The sequence below is a fragment of the Gopherus evgoodei genome, chromosome 2 (assembly GCF_007399415.2).
Source record: "Gopherus evgoodei ecotype Sinaloan lineage chromosome 2, rGopEvg1_v1.p, whole genome shotgun sequence".
Classification (NCBI taxonomy): domain Eukaryota; kingdom Metazoa; phylum Chordata; order Testudines; family Testudinidae; genus Gopherus; species Gopherus evgoodei.
This window is the reverse complement of record NC_044323.1, coordinates 66,646,483-66,667,524: the sequence shown is the minus strand read 5'-3', so window position 1 is coordinate 66,667,524 and position 21,042 is coordinate 66,646,483. Positions and strand designations below refer to the sequence as shown.

General features: G+C 40.3%; 1 protein-coding gene across 6 annotated transcripts in view; it reads right to left on the bottom strand.

Annotated features, from left to right (window-relative positions):
- The window catches only part of PLCL2 (phospholipase C like 2), a 206,240-nt gene that overhangs the window by 131,641 nt on the left and 53,557 nt on the right, over window positions 1-21,042 (bottom strand). Inside the window, exon 1 of one of the 6 annotated variants that reach the window (XM_030550911.1) lies at window positions 10,418-10,581. The exons of the other annotated variants lie outside the window; for them this stretch is intronic. The gene's annotated coding sequence lies outside the window, so the exon portion shown is untranslated. Of the gene's footprint in view, window positions 1-10,417; window positions 10,582-21,042 lie in introns of those variants that run through there. 6 annotated transcript variants of the gene reach the window in all.

Sequence of the window (21,042 nt, the reverse complement as noted above, 5' to 3'; positions counted from 1 at the left end):
TCTAAGGACAGCTCTAACATATGCGAGGAGCAGGGCCAACCCATGGCACGGGCAGAATCTAAACACCAAGCCTCCCCTTCTTTCCCTCTCTATGGCTGCTCGTTCTGTCGCTGCATCTCTCCATCATTAGCAGTATTGCTATATATATACTGAGATGAAGATAATTATACTTTCTTTGTTTCTGCTGTTTTACTTTTTCTTATTCTTTTTGATTTTTCAAACAAAAATAAAAATCTTGGGCTTCAATATGATAATGGTACTTATACAAATGAGTAGACCAGCTTTCTTCAGAACTTCAAAAAGTACCATAGCAGTATTGCCAGCACCAACCATTCAAAAATAATAAGTCAGGTCCCCCCAAAATCATGACATTTTTTAAAATTGCAAAGTTTGTATTTTTTTAATTAGCCTTCTGGTTTTTGAGTCTTTGGGGATCATATTTACAAGTTTTTCTATACAACCATGAAAACTAGCAATCTAATTATTTTCTAAATGAAAATTGAGAATCTCACATGACACTAGGCACTAAGAAAAACACAGCAACACTAAACTTGCAAAAAAACAAACCCTGAGCGTCAGCAATGCTGAATAGCAATAGGACACGGTTATTTCCCCGCAAAATACATGTAATTTCCATTAACGTAAATAGAAATTAGACATATGCAATACAGCAGAACACATTCACAGATATTTTTGGATAAAATCTCTCCATTCATTTCACACTCACAAATTGCTGAGTAAATTAGGATAACAGCAAATATTAATTCAAGAATGATCACCTTACTTCACAAGCAATGAGCCCTGTAAACATTCGCGCACATGCTTAACTTTATGCACTGAGAAGTCCCATGTACTTCAGTGGGACTGCTGACAAAGGATATGCATAAATGTTTGCAGGAATAGGGCCAAAGCACCTAGTTCTTAGCTATAGCAATTATGCCTCTACTTTATGTAGAAGTGCAAGTCATAACATTTTACTGCAAACAAATTTATTTCTTTTATTGGCTAGGAGAAACCCAAGGAACAATGGCAATAACTTTTAGCCTCCTGCAGATCTATAAACCATAATTAACTGCTTGTCCAACGTAATACTGTGCCTTTGGCAGGTGATAAAAAACTCACTTTGGCCAAGCAATTAGTAGGTGTGCATTAACAATAAATTTACAGTTGCATTATACAGACATTGGGACTTGAAAACATTTACAAAATTGAGGTAAATCAAGTAAAATTTTGTTTGAACCTTTAAAATATGAAGTAAGCTTCACATTTTAACTAATTACCCCTAGAACCATACATATAGTACTATACAAAAATAAAGCACATAAGCTTTTTAAATAAATTAATTTTGTTTGCTAGAAAGGAAGCACACATGCTATATATTGCAAAGAATCATGATGCTCACAAGTCTTCATTGTTTATTCAGAGTGTTATACCAATTGTATTAGACCAATAAAAACCAGCAGGATCTTATTAAAGGGGACAAGGCAAAGATGCCACATTTATTATTATAACAATTTATGACTAATAACTAATATCTTAATTCTTATACACACACATTATACCTATTACCTATACACACACACACACATTTACATTATACCTAATACCTATACACACACACACACATCCACATTCATTAGGTGTTCTGCAGCTGCTGCATAGTTACCAGTCCTGAAGATAGCTTAAGTTTATGGCTTGATTTTGCAGCTTGGGTTTGTAGCTTGTGGCAGCTAACTGGCCAGGAAAGCTGGGCACAAGGCTGAGCTGGATCTCTGTTGAGCAGGCACCGATGTTCTTCCATGTTGGCAGCAGAATGTTACCCAGAGTTTCTCATCTCACCCTTCTTTTTTATAGGCTTTTAGTTTTGGATTCAAAGTCTATAGGTCTTGCTGTGTCACGCTGCCTCTGGGTTTAGATTGATCACTCATCAATTGCAGGCGTGACTTTCAGCCTTGGACCTGGCTTTGATCTTCCTTCTGTTGTCCTTTTCTTTTTAGGGTGGATGCTTCTTACTTTGTTTAGGGCTGTTGTCTAGGTCTTCAGCCATTGGTGTTTGAACTTTATCTCATCAGGACAGGCTGGGGCTGGAGGTTGATTCCATCATTCATACATACCTCATTCACACATCTAAACTAAACTAATAAGATTACAAAAATGAAGGTTGCAAAAATGAAGTTTGCAAAAATGAAGGTTTGCAAAAATGAAGGTTGGAGGAAGCTTTTACAAAATGGAGTGAGTGTTTTAAAATGGGGTTTGAATTACAATATGGAACAGAAGTTACAGTATAGGCAAGTGTAGTGAATGGTGAACAGAAGTTACATTAATAAAGTGAACAATTGAAAACAATTTCATTTATCAGTTCTACAAGAGCTAAATATGTATTTACTTTAAAAAGAAATCAGATTACGTACGAAAATGGAAAGATTTCTCACCCCTATGTGAACCCTGAAGTCTGTGGAGTAGTCATAAAAATAAATAATTGGGTGACAAGAAGCCGTCTGTGGCTGACTTCAGAGATAAGTTTATCAGCAAGGAATGAGCAGTAAATAAAGAGTGAATAATAATTAATATTCCTAGCACAACACTTATAGAACACTTTTCATCCATAGACATGAAAGTGCTTTAGAAAGGTGGGTAAACGGACACCACACAACATACTTCCTCTCTTCCAGATCATATGAGGTTCATTTGTTCTCATTTACTGTAAATATTACATGTAGTCCATAGCTAGATCATTGAATCTCTGTCCATTCTCCGTATCTGCAGTCATAGGAGAAATTATTCAGGTTTTTTTTCACTATTACATAACTACTTTATACAAGTTTTGTAGTGGTAGGGGTTTAAATTCACTAAATACTTGTATAGCTTTGCTATCTTAATATCTGGATTCCTGTACAGTCACTCATCTATAAATAATACAAAAAGAGAAAAAAATCACCTGAGAGATTGAATATCAATACTCTTTTTATGTTAATAATGTAGCTTTACAATTCTTGTCCCACATGGCAACTACAGGTAAAGAAAGTGCAGCTTCCCAGAAAATTCATTCAGCTGCTGTTAATCAAAAAAGCAGGATGATACAATCAGTCAGCCAATAAATAAAGGATCAGAATAGAATTAGAACAGTAGGATAAAGGGGGGAAACGACTAATTTAATGCTTTATTGATCTTCCCAATACCACTTTATGTACCATTTTGTCATTTCACATTGTATCACCTCTGCTATAAACTTCATAATCATAATGTTTAGAGTTTCTTCTCATTTGAAAGTCTTTCCATGTCTCTCATAATAGATCTTCTTCATTTCTGTATTACCACTTTTAAGATGGGGTAATCAGAACTGACTAAAGTATTCAAGGTAAAGATGTACCATCAATTTCTATGAAGTTTTTAGTATTGTTCTCAATCCTTTTTTAACACCCTAACATCATGACTCCTTTTACAATCACAGCTGCAGAGAAATTTTCACTGAACTGTGCAGTTATGCCTAGGTCTTTCCCCTGAGTAATTACTGTTAAATTGGAATCTATCAGCGTGTATGAGTAATTCAAATCAAAATAATGTATGTCAAAAGTCTTGTTTACACTAAATTTCACCTGCATTATATTCCCAAAATAAAGGTCCTTCTTAAGTTCCTTGCTGCCTTTTCTAGCTTTGATGAACTTAAATAATTGTGTCACATGCTCTTCTTTTCACCTCACTGTTTACTTCTAAAGACCAATCCCAGGACAAAAACTTGGGTAACCCACTATCAACATCCTGCTGCAGGTGAGACACCTCAATATTTATGGAAAAATATTAATAAAATTAAGTTTAAAAATATTAGGTCACTAAACTTGCCTATTCCTTTACTGAAGCTCACAATATATTTATCAGATTTCAGAGTAGCAGTCGTGTTAGTCTGTATCCGCAAAAAGAACAGGAGTACTTGTGGCACCTTAGAGACCAACAAATTTATTTGAGCATAAGCTTTTGTGGGCTACAGCCCACTTCATTGGATGCACAGACTGAAACATACAGCAAGAAGATATTTATACACACAGAGAACATGAAAAGGTAGAAGTAGCCATACCAACTGTAAGAGGCCAATCAACTGAGATGAGCTATCATCAGCAGGAGAAAAAAAAAACCTTTTGAAGTGATAATCGAGATGACCCATAGAAGGTGTGAGAATACTTAACATGGGGAAATAGATTCATTTAGTGTAATGACCCAGCCATTCCCAGTCTCTGTTCAAACCTAACTTAATTGTATCTAATTTGCATATTAATTCAAGTTCAGCAGTCTCTCTTTAGAGTCTGTTTTTTTGTTGTAAATTTGCCACCTTCAAGTCTGTCACTGAGTAGTTAGAGAGGTTGAAGTGTTCTCCTACTAGTTTTTGAATGTTATGATTCCTGATGTCAGATGTGTGTCCATTTATTCTTTTGAGTAGAGACTGTCCAGTCTGGCCAATGTATATGGCAGAGGGGCATTGCTGGCACATGATGGCATATATCACGTTGGTAGATGTGCAGGTGAATGAGCCCCTGATGGGGTGGCTGACGTAATTATGTCCCATGATGGTGTTACTTGAATAGATATGTTTCAGAGTAGCAGCCGCGTAAGTCTGTATCCGCAAAAAGAACAGGAGTACTTGTGGCACCTTAGAGACTAACAAATTTATTTCAGCATGAGCTTTCGTGAGCTAAAGCTCAGTGGCACTGCTATGGGTACCCGCATGGCCCCACAGTATGCCAACATCTTTATGACTGACTTAGAACAACGCTTCCTTAGCTCTCATCCCCTAACGCCCCTATTCTATTTGCGCTACATTGATGACATCTTCATCATCTGGACTCATGGAAAAGAAGCCCTCGAGGAATTCCACCGTGATTTTAACTATTTCCATCCCACCATCAACCTCAGCCTAGAGTAATCCACACAAGCGGTCCATTTCCTAGACACTACAGTGCTAATAAGCGATGGTCACATAAACACCACCCTATACCGGAAACCCACTGACCGCTATACTTACCTACATGCCTCCAGCTTCCATCCAGGACACACCACATAATCTATTGTCTACGGCCAAGCTCTAAGATACAACCGTATTTGCTCCAATCCCTCAGACAGAGATAAACACCTACAAGATCTCTATCAAACATTCTTAAAACTACAATACCCACCTGCTGAAGTGAAAAAAAGGCTTTGTTGCAAGGATAGGTTCATGGGTTAGTGTTTATGTTGTATGGTGTGCAGTTGCTGGTGAGTATTTGCTTCAGGTTGGGAGGCTGTCTATAAGCAAGGACTGGCCTGTCTCCCAAGATCTGTGAGAGTGAGGGATCATCTTTAGGGATAGGTTGTAGATCTTTGATGATGCGCTGGAGAGGTTTTAGTTGGGGGCTGTAGGTGATGGCTAGTGGCATTCTGCTATTTTCTTTGTTGGGCCTGTCCTGTAGTAGGTGGCTTCTGGGTACTCTTCTGGCTCTGTCAATCTGTTTTTTTCACTTCAGCAAGTGGGTACTGTAGTTTTAAGAATTTCCCATTGACTGCATAAAAGCACAAGACATGATAAAAGAATCCTACATAGGTGTGGAAAATCCACTCGAGCTCAGAGTGAAATGACTAAGCAGAAGGATGATTTCTTACCTGTCAAGTACCTATCAGAGTCCTTTAAATATGCCTATATCACTGCACACTGTTCCACAGTTTGTTCATTCCTATGTGTCACTACAATTAATGATAGTCTATTAAACTGGAGCATAGCAACCAGCAGGTCACTAAGAATGTAAGCTCTGGATGTGGGCTGTCACTACCTGCTAGAACACAGGGAGAAAACCCATTATCTAAGCTGCCAAAAAAAAATATGTAACACTTTTGGGGTTTAGAGAGCATAGCCTCTTAGAAATCCTTTTCCTATGGGGGGAGGTGAGAGTGAGAAAAAAGGAGGGAAACTCCAGGGGGGGGTCTGGAGCTCGGAGGGAGAGAGAGGTGGCAGCAAGCAGGCCCTCACAAAGTGAAGCAGCAGAGAACCTGCCTGAAGCCTGGGAAAGACAGGGCGGCCGATTTGGGACACCCCAGGACAGGAGCCAGGAGGAACATTGTTCCAGGAAGGAATCGCCTGAGGAAAACAGGCTGGAGCTGGACCTAGTATCACGGCTGCCCAGAGCTGCATGGGGCTATGAGTACTGGGGCTTGTGACTCTGCATTGGGAACAAGGAGGGAGGTTGCTAGATAGGTTAAGTGGGGAGGAAGTGGGCACCGGAGGGGTTTGTTGGGGGAAAGTTCACTGGCACCGAAGACAACCAGGAGCACCCAAGACTCACCACTGGACTGGAACTTCGCTCAGGACTCCTGAACTCTGTGTGCAGACACATTGCTCAGTGTCTGCCCTTCCAGACTGTGCCACCACTGGGCCTGTGGGGCCTTCGTTTGGATGCAACCCTGTTCTGCTGCTCCCCCTATATTTCCCCTTGTTGTTTTACTCCTCTCATCCCTCTGTAAATAAACATTTCCTTTTCTTATATCCATTGTACTTTTCATGTGGATGTGGGTGTGGGTGTTCACTCTGGGGGGGCTGGAACAGGTGCCTCGGAGTGGAAGGGATTTTTCCTGCTGCATTCCTGCGCGTGCCTTCTCTTGGCCAGAGCTGCCTGCAGAGCAGTCTCCATCTTGGCCACGAGGGCGCTAAAGTTACAAACATTAGGAAACCTAATTAACAAGAAGGCATAATCATTTTTCTCAGTTTTTAAGAGATTAACTTGCACTGTTTTCCTACTAGAGTCATCCTTTTATTTCAATCAATTTTGTTTATTGGAATTAATGTTAAAATAAGCAGAATTTTTTTTTAAAGTTTTTATTTCAGACTGTGACTGTTTTCTTGTTGATGTTTTCTAGCAGTTAAGATGCTACATTTTTATACTGCCTTCATTATTCCTGTGTCTTTCCATTATTTGCCCATCTAATTGTCTATACAATTCAAGATTAAGTTTTGAAGTGCATTCTTCGTGTTGAAGGATCTTTGTATTATTACTTTTAGCTACAGGAAGTGATCCATATTTATGTTCACCATATCTTAAAGCTATATTCATTATTTGTTAGTGATCTCTTCTTTTGCATTTTCTAGATATCAGACCTTCACCCACTTTATAGTAAAAGTCTTACCACAGAGTACTTTAGAAGATTTTGATTGCTGTTTTAAAAATAAGCTGAAGACTTATTTAATCATATACTAAATTCTCCTTAGTTATTACTACTTTAATTATACATTAAGCTAATGTTTACCTTTTGAAAAGCACAGTGATAAATTAATAAATAATGACACTATCTGCATTGCAATCAAAGAATTCAGAAACAAATCACTTAGTTTTAATACAAACGTTCATGTTTTGCCTCAGTATAGTTTCAAACATCTGCACTACAGCCTCCAGTATATAACCCTTCTATCTGAGCCAATATAACCCAATTCATATAATTTTGTTCTATATTTTAACTCAAAGCTTGTTGGAATTGTTATAGATAACATACATACAAGTGGCATGCATGAAAATATGTACGATTGGGGCCTTAAATGATATAATGATTTTATTTAACAGAATTATGTTTTAAAAAAATAAATATAAATAGGTAACGCCTCAAAAAAAAGATATATCAGAATTGGAAAAGGTTCAGAAAAGGGAAACAAAAATGATTAGGGGTATAGACCAGCTTCCGTATGAGGAGAGATTAATAAGGCTGGGACTTTTCAGCTTGGAGAAGAGGAGACTAAGGGGGAATATGATAGAGGTCTATAAAATCATGAGTGGTATAGAGAAAGTAAATAAGGAAGTGTTAAGTATCAGAGGGGTAGCCATGTTAATCTGGATCTGTAAAAGCAGCAAAGAGTCCTGTGGCACCTTATAGACTAACAGTTAGTTAGTCTGTAAGGTGCCACAGGATTCTTTGCTGCTTTTTAAGGAAGTGTTATTTACTCCCTCTCATAATACAAGAACAAGGGGCCACCAAATGAAATTTAATAGGTAGCAGGTTTAAAACAAGTACAAGAAAGTATTTTTTTCACGCAATGCACTGTCAGCCTCTGGAACTGCTTGCCAGAGGGTGTTATGAAGGCAATACTATAATGGGGTTCAAAAGGGAGCTAGATAAATTCATGGAAGATAGGTTCATCGATGGCTATTAGCCAGAATAGACAGCAAAGGTGTCCCTAGCCTCTGTTTGCCAGAAGCTGGGATTGGGTGACAGGGCATGGATCACTTGATGATAATCTGTTCATTCCCTTTGGGGCATCTGCCATTGGCCTCTGTCAGAGGACAGGATACTGGGTCAGACCAAAGGTCCATCAAGCCCAGTATAGCTGTTCTTATGCTTTCAATAATTTATGCGCCAAATACTTGACTCATTGCCTAATGCCCTATGTTCGACAAAAGCCTCTGACACTGGCAGAGCTGATCTTCCTTTTTGCTTCAAGAATCCAATGTGACAAGGCTGAAGTCCAAGCCTTCCCAACTCAGAAATCCCATCTGTAGAACTCCCTCCCTAAGGATTCTGGTACAATCTAACTGGGTTGCTCTTAGAGACTCTGATAAATTTTCAAATCAGTACATTCTTCACCATTTTAGCCTCTCCTCTTCATGAGAGCTTCCTAAAGATAACTCTTCCTTTTACCCACTTATTGTTAATTGTAAAAACATCAGGTATCTCTGGGGCCTTTGGACTGAAATTATTTTGTTTGCATACTACAATCCAGATGTTTTGATAATGGGAATTAAAAAATTGAAATAAAAATAAACTGTGCTTAAGATCTGTTTACATATACGTAATTAAACACCAGTGTTCAAGGGCAGTAGGGAGCTTTTTTGTGTGGATAATTATTAGATTATATGACAGTTTTAGTATTCTTTTGCAGGTTTAGACCTTGCAGCTTTCAAATTTCCCATCTATCAAGACACAAGGTGGGTGAAGTAATAATTTTTAATTGGATCAGCTTCTGTTGGTGGAAAGTACAAGATTTCAAGCTACAGGAGATCTTCAGCTGTGGGGAAGATAACCGGAGTGTCTAAGCTAAATACAAGTTGAGATAGATTGTTAAACGTACGAGGTTCACACATGCTGAAGGAGACCATGTAAAATGAAGTGGGCAATTAAGGGTTAGCAGGAAATAGAGTGTGTTGCAAATTGTTGTCATGAGCCATAAAACCAGTGTCTCTGTTAAGTCCCTGGTTTTTAATGTCTAGCAGAGTTATTAATTTAAGTTCCCAGATTCACACCTTTTAAAGGTTTTGTGCAGGTTTCCTTTGAGGACAAATATAGAATCATCACTTTGTGAAAAGTGTTTGCCCACTGATGATGTGGTGTTTTTGTCATTTATCATTTTTCTCTGCGAGCTCATTTGTGAGTGTAGTGACTCTCTGGCTTTCATGCACATAGTAGTTGTTGGGGCTTTTGATGCACTAGATGAGGTACCCCACATGCTTGTGACAGGATCCATGAATTTTGAACAGTGCATTCCGGGGCATATTGATCATCATGACAGTGGGAATACGTCTGCAGGTTTTGCATCTGTTGTTCTGGCAGGATCTAGGGCCATTTTGAATTGATGTGTCCTGGTCTGTGGGGAATTTCCTTCTGATGATGAGCTTGGAGAGGTTGGGTAGGGTTGTTTGAAGGTCAGAAGATGGGATAAAAAAACAGCATATAACTCATGGGAAAACATTTTTCACAAAGCGATCTCTCCATATTAGACCTCTCAGTCCTCATCCTCAAAGGAAACTTCCACAACATTTTCAAAGGGCAAGCTTGGGAACTTGAATTCAAAACTCTGCTAGACACTAAAAACCATGGACTCAGAGATACTGGTTTTATGACTACTTACAACAATTTGCAATACTCCCCACTGGCTGCTCACCTCATTTTAAGTGGTCTCATAGGAGCATGTATGAAGCTCTTATAACTAGGGCCCTACCACATTTACAGTCCATTTTGGTAAATTTCACAGTTATAGGATTTTTAAAATAGTCAATTTTATTGTTTCAGATGTTTACATCTGAAATTTCACAGTGTTGTAACCATGGGGGGGTCCCAACCCAAAAGGAGGTCATGTGAGGTCGTAGGATTGCCATCCTTATTTCTGCACCGCTGCTGGCAGAGGTGCTGCCTTTAGAGCTGGGCAGCCAGAGAGCAGCAACTACTGGCTAAGTGCCCAGCTCTAAAGCCAGCGCCACCACCACCAGCAATGCAAAAGTGAGAGTCACAGGATATGTGGGGGAGGCAGGGCCAGCCTTACAAGGTGGGCAACCACCCAGGGCCCCATGATCAGGGGGCACTGTAACTCCCTCTTCCCCCACCACCCCAAAGCCTCTTTAACACCTAAGCACTGAAACCGGGGAGGGGCAGGGCAGGGGGTGCCCCAGATGGTGGCGCCCCAGCTGGTGGCTCTTACCGTACAGCTGGCTCCAGCTGCTACTGCCAGCAGGACTGGGGAGGGATGGAACTTCCTCTTCCCCTGCAGAGGCCACTCCTAGGGCCAGGTCAATTCCACCTCCAGGAATTTCCCCCAGCTGCAGAAAGCTCTATGGTTGTGCTGCCTTCAGAGCCTAGTGTTCCACCCTGACTTCTGTGCTGCTTTTAGAGGTGGGCTCCCAGCCAGCAGCTGCGGAGCTTCTTGCAGCTGGGGGAGTTTCCTGGAGGCGAATCTCACCCAGCCCTCCAAGCAGCCCCTGCCACGGAAAAGGAAGTCCTTTCCCTCACTGGTCATGTCCTTCTCTTTAATCTCCTAGCTTCAAGGCGTACTGCAGTAGCCTATCTCCCAGATGCAGCTCCTTCTGAGCAGAGCCACTTACTAGCTTTTATAATCCCCTAAATAGCTGGATTTCACACTCCATGACACGTTTTTCATGGCCGTGAATATGGTAGAGCCCTGTTTATAACTTACTATCTATCCCAACTTGTGTTTATCTTAGACACTCTGCTTATCTTTCCTAGGCCTGAAGAAAAGCTGTGTGACGCTTGAAGCTTGCACCTTCCACCAACAGAAGTTGGTCCAATAAAAGATACTACTTTGACTCCTTAACTCTCATATATCTTGAGACCAACACAGCTACAACAATACTGCAACTATCTGACAAAAAGGAGATCATAGCCCGTTGTGGGACCCTGAGAATCCAATATTTACTTCTGGCCCACTGTTATGAACACCCTGCCTTTGCTAGCAACAGAGCATAAGGGAACGGCAGAAAAAATCACTTGGAATTTGGCTTACATGCAGTGGTTCAACACCACCACTCTATCAGGAAATGTTTGGAGAGGAGTAATATTGTACAGGTATGGCATGAACTTCACTGCTGTTTTAGAATTACTGTTCAGTGAAGTATTCAAGACCTATGCCTTGAACTTCATTCTTATTTGAAAAGGTTTTAAAAGAAAGAAAGAGTTTTTCCACCCCTTTCCTTGCCAAATAATTTGGTATACCCATAAAGTATTTGAAAGGGTGCAAGTTGCTGGTCTGTTTTTCCAGCCCAGGAACAACTCACTGCCATGCCCAAGTCTCTTTCAGGTCACAGTTTTATTCTTCAGCATAAAACTTAAGCAAAACATCACCAAAACCAAAAACAAATCAACACTGATCTACAACTCCCAGAAGCTTTCCCCTCTTGTCTCTCTCACTGCTGAAAGGAGAGCATGTCCTTCTCTTTAATCTCCTGGTTTCAGGGCCTACTGCAGTAGCCTATCTCCTAGATGGAGCTCTTTCTAAGCAGAGCCTCTTTCTAGCTTTTATAATCTCTTTCTCCCTTCCTAGCTGGGTCTGATAATCAGAGTTGCCTGCCTCAATCCTCTGGCCCTGTTACATATGTATACAGACACACACACACGCCCAGTGCACTCTACACCTGACCCAGATCTTCAAAAGGTATTTAGGCACTTAACTCTCATTGAGCTCAATGAGAGGTAGGCACCTAAATACCTTTGAGAATCCAGACCTTACTGCATAGGCCAGAGAATATTCTACAAGACATCTGACAACACAATTAACATAGTGGTCTCTTAATACATATTGTGTGTTAGCCCTCCAGGGATTAATTTATGAAATGAGACAATACAGCAGTTACAGACCCCAGAAATTTTCTTAGTGATGAAGGACTCAAAAGGGCACAAGAACAAAGTATCCCACTGCATAGGAAAAAGACAGGAAGTATGGCAAGAGACAACCCAGGCTTAACCAGGAGATCTTCAATGATCTGAAACTCAAAAAAAGAGTACTACAAAAAGTGGAAACTTGGTCAAATTACAAAGGATTAATATAAACAAATAACACAAGTATGTAGGGAGAAAATTAGAAAGCTCAAGGCATAAAATGAGATTAAACTAACTAGAGATGTAAAGGGTAACAAGAAAACATTCTACAAATACATTAGAAGCAAGAGGAAGACCAAGGACAGAATAGGCCTGTTACTCAATGATGGGGAAGAGGGGAGGACAATAACAGAAAAGTGTTAAATGACTTTTTGTTTGAGTTTTCATTTAAAAGGTTAGTAGTGATCGGACATTTAATATAGTGAATGCCAATGAAAATGAGGTAGGATCATTGGTTAAAATAGGGAAAAAACAAGTTAAAAATTACTTAAACAAGTTAGATGTCTTCAAGCCACCAGGGCCTGATGAAATAAATCCTAGAATACTCAAGCAGCTGACTGAGGAGGTATCTGAGCCGTTGGCAATTATCTTCAAAAAGTCATGGAAGATAAGAGAGATTCCAGAGTACTAGAAAAGGGCAAATATAGGGGCAATCTATAAAAAGAAAAATAAGGATAATCCAGGGAATTACAGACCAGTCATTTAAACTTCACTACTCAGAAAGATAATGGAGCAAATAATTAAGCAATCAGTTTACAAACACCTAGAAGATAACAATGTGATAAGTTAACAGCATGCATTTGTCAAGAACTTCATAGCTTTCTTTGACAGGGTAACAAGCCTTGTGGATAAGGGGGGAAGCGATAGATATATAGCTTGACTTTAGTAAGTCTTTGATACTGTCTCACATAACCTTCTTGTAAACAAAGTAGGGAAACATAACTTAGATGGAATTACCATAAAGTGCATGCATAACGGGTTGGAAAACTGCTCCCAGAAAGTAGTTTAGTTTATCAGTGGTTCACAGTCAAGCTGGAAGGGCATATTGAGTGGGGTCCTGCAGAGATCAGTTCTGGGTCCGATTCTGTTCAATATCTTCAGCAATGATTTAGATTAGAGGTAGGCAACCTATGGCACAGGTGCCGAAGGCGGCACATGAGCTGATTTTCAGTGGCACTCACGCTGCCCAGATCCTGGCTATCGGTCCGGAGGGCTCTGCATTTTAATTTAACTTTAAATGAAGCTTCTTAAACATTTTGAAACCTTATTAACTTTACATACAACAATATTTTAGTTATATATTATAGACTTCTAGAAAGAGACCTTCTAAAAACATTAAAATGTATTACTGGAACACAAAACCTTAAATCAGAGTAAATAAATGAAGACTCGGCACAGCACTTCTGAAAGGTTGCCGACCCCTGATTTAGATAAAAGGCATAGAGAGTACACTTATAAAGTCTGCAGATGATACCAAGCTGGGAGAGGTTGCAAGTGCTTTGGAGGATAGGATTAAAATTCAAAATGATCTGGACAAACTGGAGAAATAATCTGAAGTAAGTAGGATGAAATTTAATAAGGACAAATACAAAGTACTCCACTTAGGAAGGAACAATCAGTTGCATACGTAAAAAATGGGAAATGACTGGCTAGGAAGGAGTACTGCGGAAAGGGATCTGGGGGTCATAGGAGGTCACAAGCTAAATACAAGTCAACAGTGTGACACTGTTGCCAAAAAAGTGAACAACATTCTGGAACGTATTAGGAGAAGTGTTGCAGGCAGGACGCGAGAAGTAATTTTTCTGCTCTACTCCACACTGTTTAGGCCTCACCTGGAATATTGTGCCCAGTTCTGGGTGACACATTTCAGAAGAGATGTGGACAAATTGGAGAAAGTCCAGAGAAGAGCAACAAAAATGATTAAAGGTCTAGAAAACATGACCTATGAGGGAAGATTGAAAAAATTGGGTTTTGTTTAGTCTGGAGAAGAGAAGATTAGAGGGGACTTGATAACAGTTTTCAAGTACATAAAAGGTTGCTGTAAGGAGGAGGGAAATAAATTATCCTCATTAACATCTGAGGACAGAACAAGAAGCAATGGGCTTCTAATTTTATGTCATGAATCAATATTTAGAGTCCTGAAACTAACAGACCAATAACCTGGTCATTTTAACATATTGGTATCATTGTTTATCCTCCTTTCTATTGTAACAGCACCACTTGACTGGTCCACATCACTCTTCATCTTAAAGTAGACATAATAAACTTTCAAATGATGTGTGATGGGCACATGTGTAAAGAGGATACATTTAGTCAACAAAATGTGTGGTGTCTTCTGCTCACCTACAAGGGTATGTAGCAAAACACTATATTACTTGTCTAAATTATATCAGAAATGAAAAGACAGGATTACCAGTCTATGTTTGTGACGAAATTTCCTACACCATTTTATTAGTGGCTACAGTGCATATTCAGTAGGCAGTTTCAAGCACTTGCCATGACACAGTATGGGCACAGATTACTTGCAAAAAGCACTTTCCCCTTTTAAATTTATGCACAAATTATGTGCATTTGGTTTTATTTCAAACCCTTCTCTTCACCAAAAAGCTTTAAATTTAAAATACAACATACTAATTGAGAGAAATGACACTAATTCTAGATCGTGGTCACATGCAGCCACTAGGGACTTCTCATGCAGCCATAGCTTCCTGGGCAGTGATAAGGGGGCAAAGCATAAACATACAAATACCACATTTCACAGAAACAGACTTACTAGCTAGCAAGTAAAAAAAAAACAACAACCACCATTTGTTTTATTAGGGCTGTCAAGAGATTAAAAAAATTAATTGCACTGTTAAAGAAAAATAGAATGCCATTTATTTAAATATTTTGGATGTTTTCTATATTTCAATTACAAAACAGAATACAAAGTGTACAGTGCTCACTTTATATTTATTTTTTATTAAAAGTATTTGCACTGTAAAAAAATAGTATTTTTCAATTCACCTAATACAAGTACTGAAGTGCAATCTCTTTATCATGAAAGTTGAATTTACAAATGTAGAATTATGTACAAAAAATACTGCATTCAAAAATAAAATGTAAAACTTCAGAGCCTTCAAGTCCACTCAGCCCTACTTCTTGTTCAGCCAATCGTTCAGACAAACAAATTTGTTTACATTTGCAGAAGATAATGCGGTCCTCTTCTTGTTTACAATGTCACCTGAAAGCGAGAACAGGTATTCTCATGGCACTTTTGTAGCTGGCATAGCAAAATATTTATGTTTCAGATGCACTAAAGATTCATATGTCCCTTCATGCTTCAACCACCATTCCAGGGGATATGTATCCATGCTGACAAGGGGTTCTGCTTGATAACAATCCAAAGCAGTGTGGACCAATCCATGTTCATTTCATCCTCTGAGTCAGATGCCAACAGCAGAAGGTTGATTTTCTTTTTTGGTGGTTCAGGTTCTGTAGTTTCCGCATCAGAGTGTTGCTCTTTTAAGACTTCTGAAAGCATGCTCCACACCCCATCTCTCTCAGATTTTGGACTGCACTTCAGATTCTTAAACCTTGGATCAAGTGCCATCTATCTTGATCCAAACCTTGGATCAAGTGCCATTGCTATCTTTAGAAATCTCACATTAGTATCTTCTTTGCATTTTGTGAAATCTGCAGCGAAAGTGTTCTCAAAATGAGCAACATGTGCTGGATCATCATCCGAGACTGCTATAACATGAAATGTATGCAGAATGTGGGTAAACCAGAGCAGGAGACATACAATTCTCCCCCAAGGAGTTCAGTCACAAATTTAATTAACACTTTTTTTTTTTTTTTAAAGGAGCGTCATCCGCATGGAAGCATGTCCTTTGGAATAGTGGCCAAAGCATGAAGAGGCATAAGAATGTTTACCATATCTGGCACGTAAATACATTGCAAAGCTAGCTACAAAAGTGCCATGCAAATGCCTATTCTCACTTGCTGGTGACACTGTTAATAAGAAGAGGGCAGAATTATCTCCTGTAAATATAAACAAACTTGTTTGTCTGAGAAATTGGCTGAAGAAGAAGTAGGACTGAGTGGATTTCTAGGCTCTGAAGTTTTACATTGTTTTGTTTTTGAGTGCAGATATCTTAAAAAAAAAATCTACATTTATAAGCAGGGCCGGTGCAAGCACTAGGCAAACTAGGCAGCTGCCTAGGGTGCCGAGATTTGGTGGGGTGCCAAAAAGCGGTGCCTATATATAGGACCAGATAGCCATCAAAACGCAGGCTGCAGATCCCGGACTGTAGGGAGGATGTAGATAAGAACCACTCCCCCAATGAATTGCTCTCCTGCCATTTAGGCAACCAGTGATTAGGAAAGTCCTTTGATTAGATCGCAGACTATAGGGAGGTGATAAGAACCACACTCTCAATGAAGTACTCTCCGACTCCTGCCATTTAGAAAGCCAGCAAAGTCCTTTGATTGTGAATCGATAACTGGACAGATTGCTGTCTTGGTAGGTACATTATTACAGTACTAGCTCCTCTGTCTTGTACATTGCATAGCAGCAGCCAGAAGGAGAGTGGAGCAGCTTGCGGTGGGAAGTGTAAGACCCCCCGCTGGGGCTGAGCTGTGCTGTCAGTGTGGTACAAGTGGGGCCAGCTTGCACATGGCATGCTCCACGGAGAGCAGGCTGCAGGTTTTCCAGGCAAAGGCTCTGCTCCCTGGGGAGAGAAGGGAGGGCGATCACAGCTGGCAGGTCTGCGGACTCTCTTGTGTGGTGGGGAGGCTAAGCCGTTTTAACCCACCTCCCTGCGCCCCAGCTTTCTACCCTCCCGACCCTGCTTTGGCGTGAGGGACGTGCACTCTCTGCCTTCACAGTCCTGCCTGACTCCCATGCCCCCCTGCTGGAGTGAGAGCAAGACAGACTCGTGAAGGCAAAGCAGGCCATATGCTCCCACTGCCCTGTTGCAAGTGCACTTGGCCCAGCGCTGCTGCATGCCAGCGAATGGAGAGGATAGTGCCCATTTCAACTCGCGGTTCTTTGAATCCTACCCCGCCCGCTGCCCCCCTCTACTCCCAAACCCGGTCTGCTTCCCTTCCCCTCTCCAGCCAAACCCGATCCTCCCAGTGACCGAACCCGGTCTGCTCCCCTTGCACTCCCCAGCCAAACCCAAACCCCCACTGACCGAACTCGGTCTGCCTCCCTTCCCCACCTAACCTGATACCCCACTGACTCAACCCGGTCTGCTCCCCTTCCCCATGGAAAAATAAATTCTAAATGATAACATGTTACTCTATGACAGTATTGTGTATAATGTATGTGATTTATTTTAAGATCCATGCTATGTTGTACAAAGTGAAAACAATAACAGTGTCAGCACTGCTAGGTTATTCATTTATTTTCATTAAATATGTAGACTAAATAATTAAATTAATAAATTTACATGTATTAATTCTAACGAACAATGCCATATTATGCAGTATTCACTTGTTAAAGTTTTTAATAAGTGATGCGGAGGTGGGGGGGGCAAGGTGGAAGTTTCACCTAGGGCACAAAATATCCTTGCAATAGCCCTGTTTGTAAGTTGTACTTTCAAGACAAAGAGATTGCATGATAGTACTTGTATGAGGTGAATTGAAAACTCTCTCTTTTGTTTATCATTTTTACATCAAATATTTGTAATAAAAACAATATACACTTTGATTTTAATTACAACACAATACAATATATACGAAAATGTAGAAAAATATTCAAAATATTAAATAATTGGTATTCTATTGTTTAACAGTGCAATTAAAACTGCAATTAATTTTTTTAAGTTAATCGCGTGAGTTAACTGTGATTAATCAACAGCCCTAGTTTTTATTCTGTTTAGGTCCAGTAAAGAATAGAGACAACTGTACATTATTTTTATTATTGAGTCTGCAATAAAAACCTACATAAATAAATTTAAATGATTTGGACATGTATTTGTACATATTTAATTTACTTTAGGAAAAACAAATAAGTATTTTAGTAAAAATTATCAAAGTGGCCACCAGTAAGAGTTGATGGCCACACTCTGAGCCCACCAAAAATTTTCTTGTGATAGTTCCTGCATCTCGATAACACTGTGCAGTGTTCTGTTGGCAGCTTCTTCCCTTTCCTATAAGCCGTGCCTGAACCTGTTTTCAATACATTTGTACCGAAGATTAGCATCTTCCTTGGCCTTCAGAACAGCAGTATCACCTGTTTATTAGTTCTAGTCATGTTTGTTAGAAAAGAATAGAGGTCAGGCAAAGCTGTACACTGAAGAAAAAGATTATTTGTAGCTAAAGCGCTGTCAGTTTAATAAATCAATCTGCTATTTATAGCAACTTGGATCAAAACGTACAATCCATAGGTCTTGTTCCATAGGCCTCAAACTTCATATATGCAGATAGAAGAAACCACAATTTTAGAGCCAATTAGACAAATTTCAAACACAGTTGTTCTCTGTTCTGGCTCAGCGCTATGGCAGAAAAGGAAAAGCTATCGTTATACTCTGCACAACTCCTATGTATAGAATCATAGAATCATAGGCCTGTAAGGGACATCAAGAGATCATCTTGTCCAGTCCCCTACACTCATGCCAAGACTAAGTATTATCTAGAGCAGGGACTGGCAACCTTTGGCATGCGGCCCACCAGAGTAAGCACCCTGGCGGGCTGGGCCGGTTTGTCTACCTGGCGCGCCCGCAGGTTCAGGTGATCATGGCTCCCACTGGTTGCAGTTCGCCACTCCAGGCCAATGGGAGTTACGGGAAGCAGCAGCTAGCACTTCCCTCGGCCTGTGCCACTTCCCGCAGCCATAGGCGCCGACTCCATGGGTGTTCTGGGGCTGGAGCACCCACGGAAAAAAATTGGCGGGTGCTCAGCACCTACCAGCAGCTCCCCACCCCACTCCCCTGCTCCAGCTTACCTCCGCCTCCTCTGCAAGCGCGCCACCGCGTCCTGCTTCTCCCTCCTCCCTCCCAGCCCTTGTGCCGTGAAACAGCTGATTCGCGGGGCAGGGAGAGAGGGGGGAGGGTGGGGAACACGGCGCATTGTGGGAAGAGGTGGGGCCGGGGCGGGGATTTGGAGAAGGGATCCAATAGGGAGAGGGAGGGGCGGAGTTAGGGGAGGGACTTTGGAATGGGGGCGGGGAAAGGGTGGAGTTGGGGTGGGGCCAGGGGCGAGAGGGGCACAGGCACCCACCGTGACAGAGAACATTAGCGCCTATGCCTGCAGCCTGCATTGGCCTGGAGTGGCGAACCGCGGCCAGTGGGAGCCACGATGGGCCAAACCTGCAGACATGGCAGGTAAACAAACCCTGGCGGGCTGTGGGCCATAAGTTGCTGATCCCTGACCTAGAGCATCCCTGACAGGTGTCTTGTCTAACTTGTTCTTAAAAATCTCCAAGGATGGAGATTCCACAATCTTCCTAGGCAATTTATTACAGTGCTCAACCACCCTCACAGAAAGTCTTTCGTAAAGTCCAACCTAAACTGCCCTTGCTGCAATTTAAGCCACTGCTTCTTGTCCTGTCCTTGGACATTAAAGAGAACAATTTACCTCCCTCCTCCTTTTAACCAACTTTTATGTACTTGAAAACTTATCAGTCCCCTCTCAGTCTTCTCTTCTCCAGACTATACAAACTCAATCTTCCCTTAGAGATCACGTTTTCTAGACCTTTAATAATTTTTGTTGCCCTTCTCTTGAAGCGTGGCTGGACATAATACTCCAGCTGAGATTTAATCAGCACAGAGTAGCAGAACTACTTTGTGTGCCTTTGATACTTATACTTTGAAACTGAGCATTCCTCTCTGTCTTAGTGTTCTTCCACCTATGCAAGAATAGCCGTCTGTTTTTTAAAAAAAGTGAAATAAAGATGGAATATTGTGGTTTTCTTAATTTCAGTATATGGTATGAATATCTGTTTTCAACATCAGGATATAATTCACACCATCTATTTTGTTGCCATTTCAAAACATTTCTATATAAAAGGAAATTCATGTTCCTGATCAGGAAAAAGGATCTCTTCTATGGGTAAGTAGGATATTTTACTAGGTGAACATCATGTTTTGCACTAGATGATAGAAGAACACAGTGAAGAAGTAAATGGATCAGTGTGAGGGAGAAGGAGAAAAGCTCATTGTTCCTTTGTGTGCGCATGTTCATGCATGCAAACAGACACAAGCACACAGATTGTGTCCTCATTGGTGAGTTTGTTTAATCTGGAGAAATGAAGACTATGGGGGGACATAACAGTTTTCAAGTACATAAAAGGTTGTTACAAGGAAGAGGCCAAAAAAGTATTCTTATTAACTTCTGAGGATAGGATAAGAAGCAATGAGTTTAAATTAGGCTTGTCAATTAATCGCAGTTAAATCACATGATTACCTCAAAAAATTAATCATGATTAAAAAAAGTTTAATGGTGGTTGAAGCATGAAGAGACATATGAATCTTTGTGCACCTGGCACACAAATATATTGCAATGCTGGCTACAACAGTGCCATGTGAACGCCTGTTCTCAATTTCAGGTGACACTGTAAACAAGAAGCAGGCAGCATTATTTCCTGCAACTGTAAACAAACTTGTTTGTTTGAGCGATTGTCTGAACAAGAAGTAGGATTGAGTGGACTTGTAGACTCTAAAGTTTTAAATTTTTTTATTTTTGAATGCAGTTTTTTTGTATATAATTTATATCTGTAGTTCAACTTTCATGATAATGAGATTACACTAGGGTACTTGTAATGGGGGGAATTGAAAAATAGTATTTCTTTTGATTTTTACAATGCAAATATTTGTAATAAATAAATAAAAAGGAAGCACTGTACACTTCGTATTCTGTGTTGTAATTGAAATCAATATATTTGGAAATGTAGAAAACATCTATTCTATTCTATTATTTAATAGCACTATTATATGCAATTAATTTTTT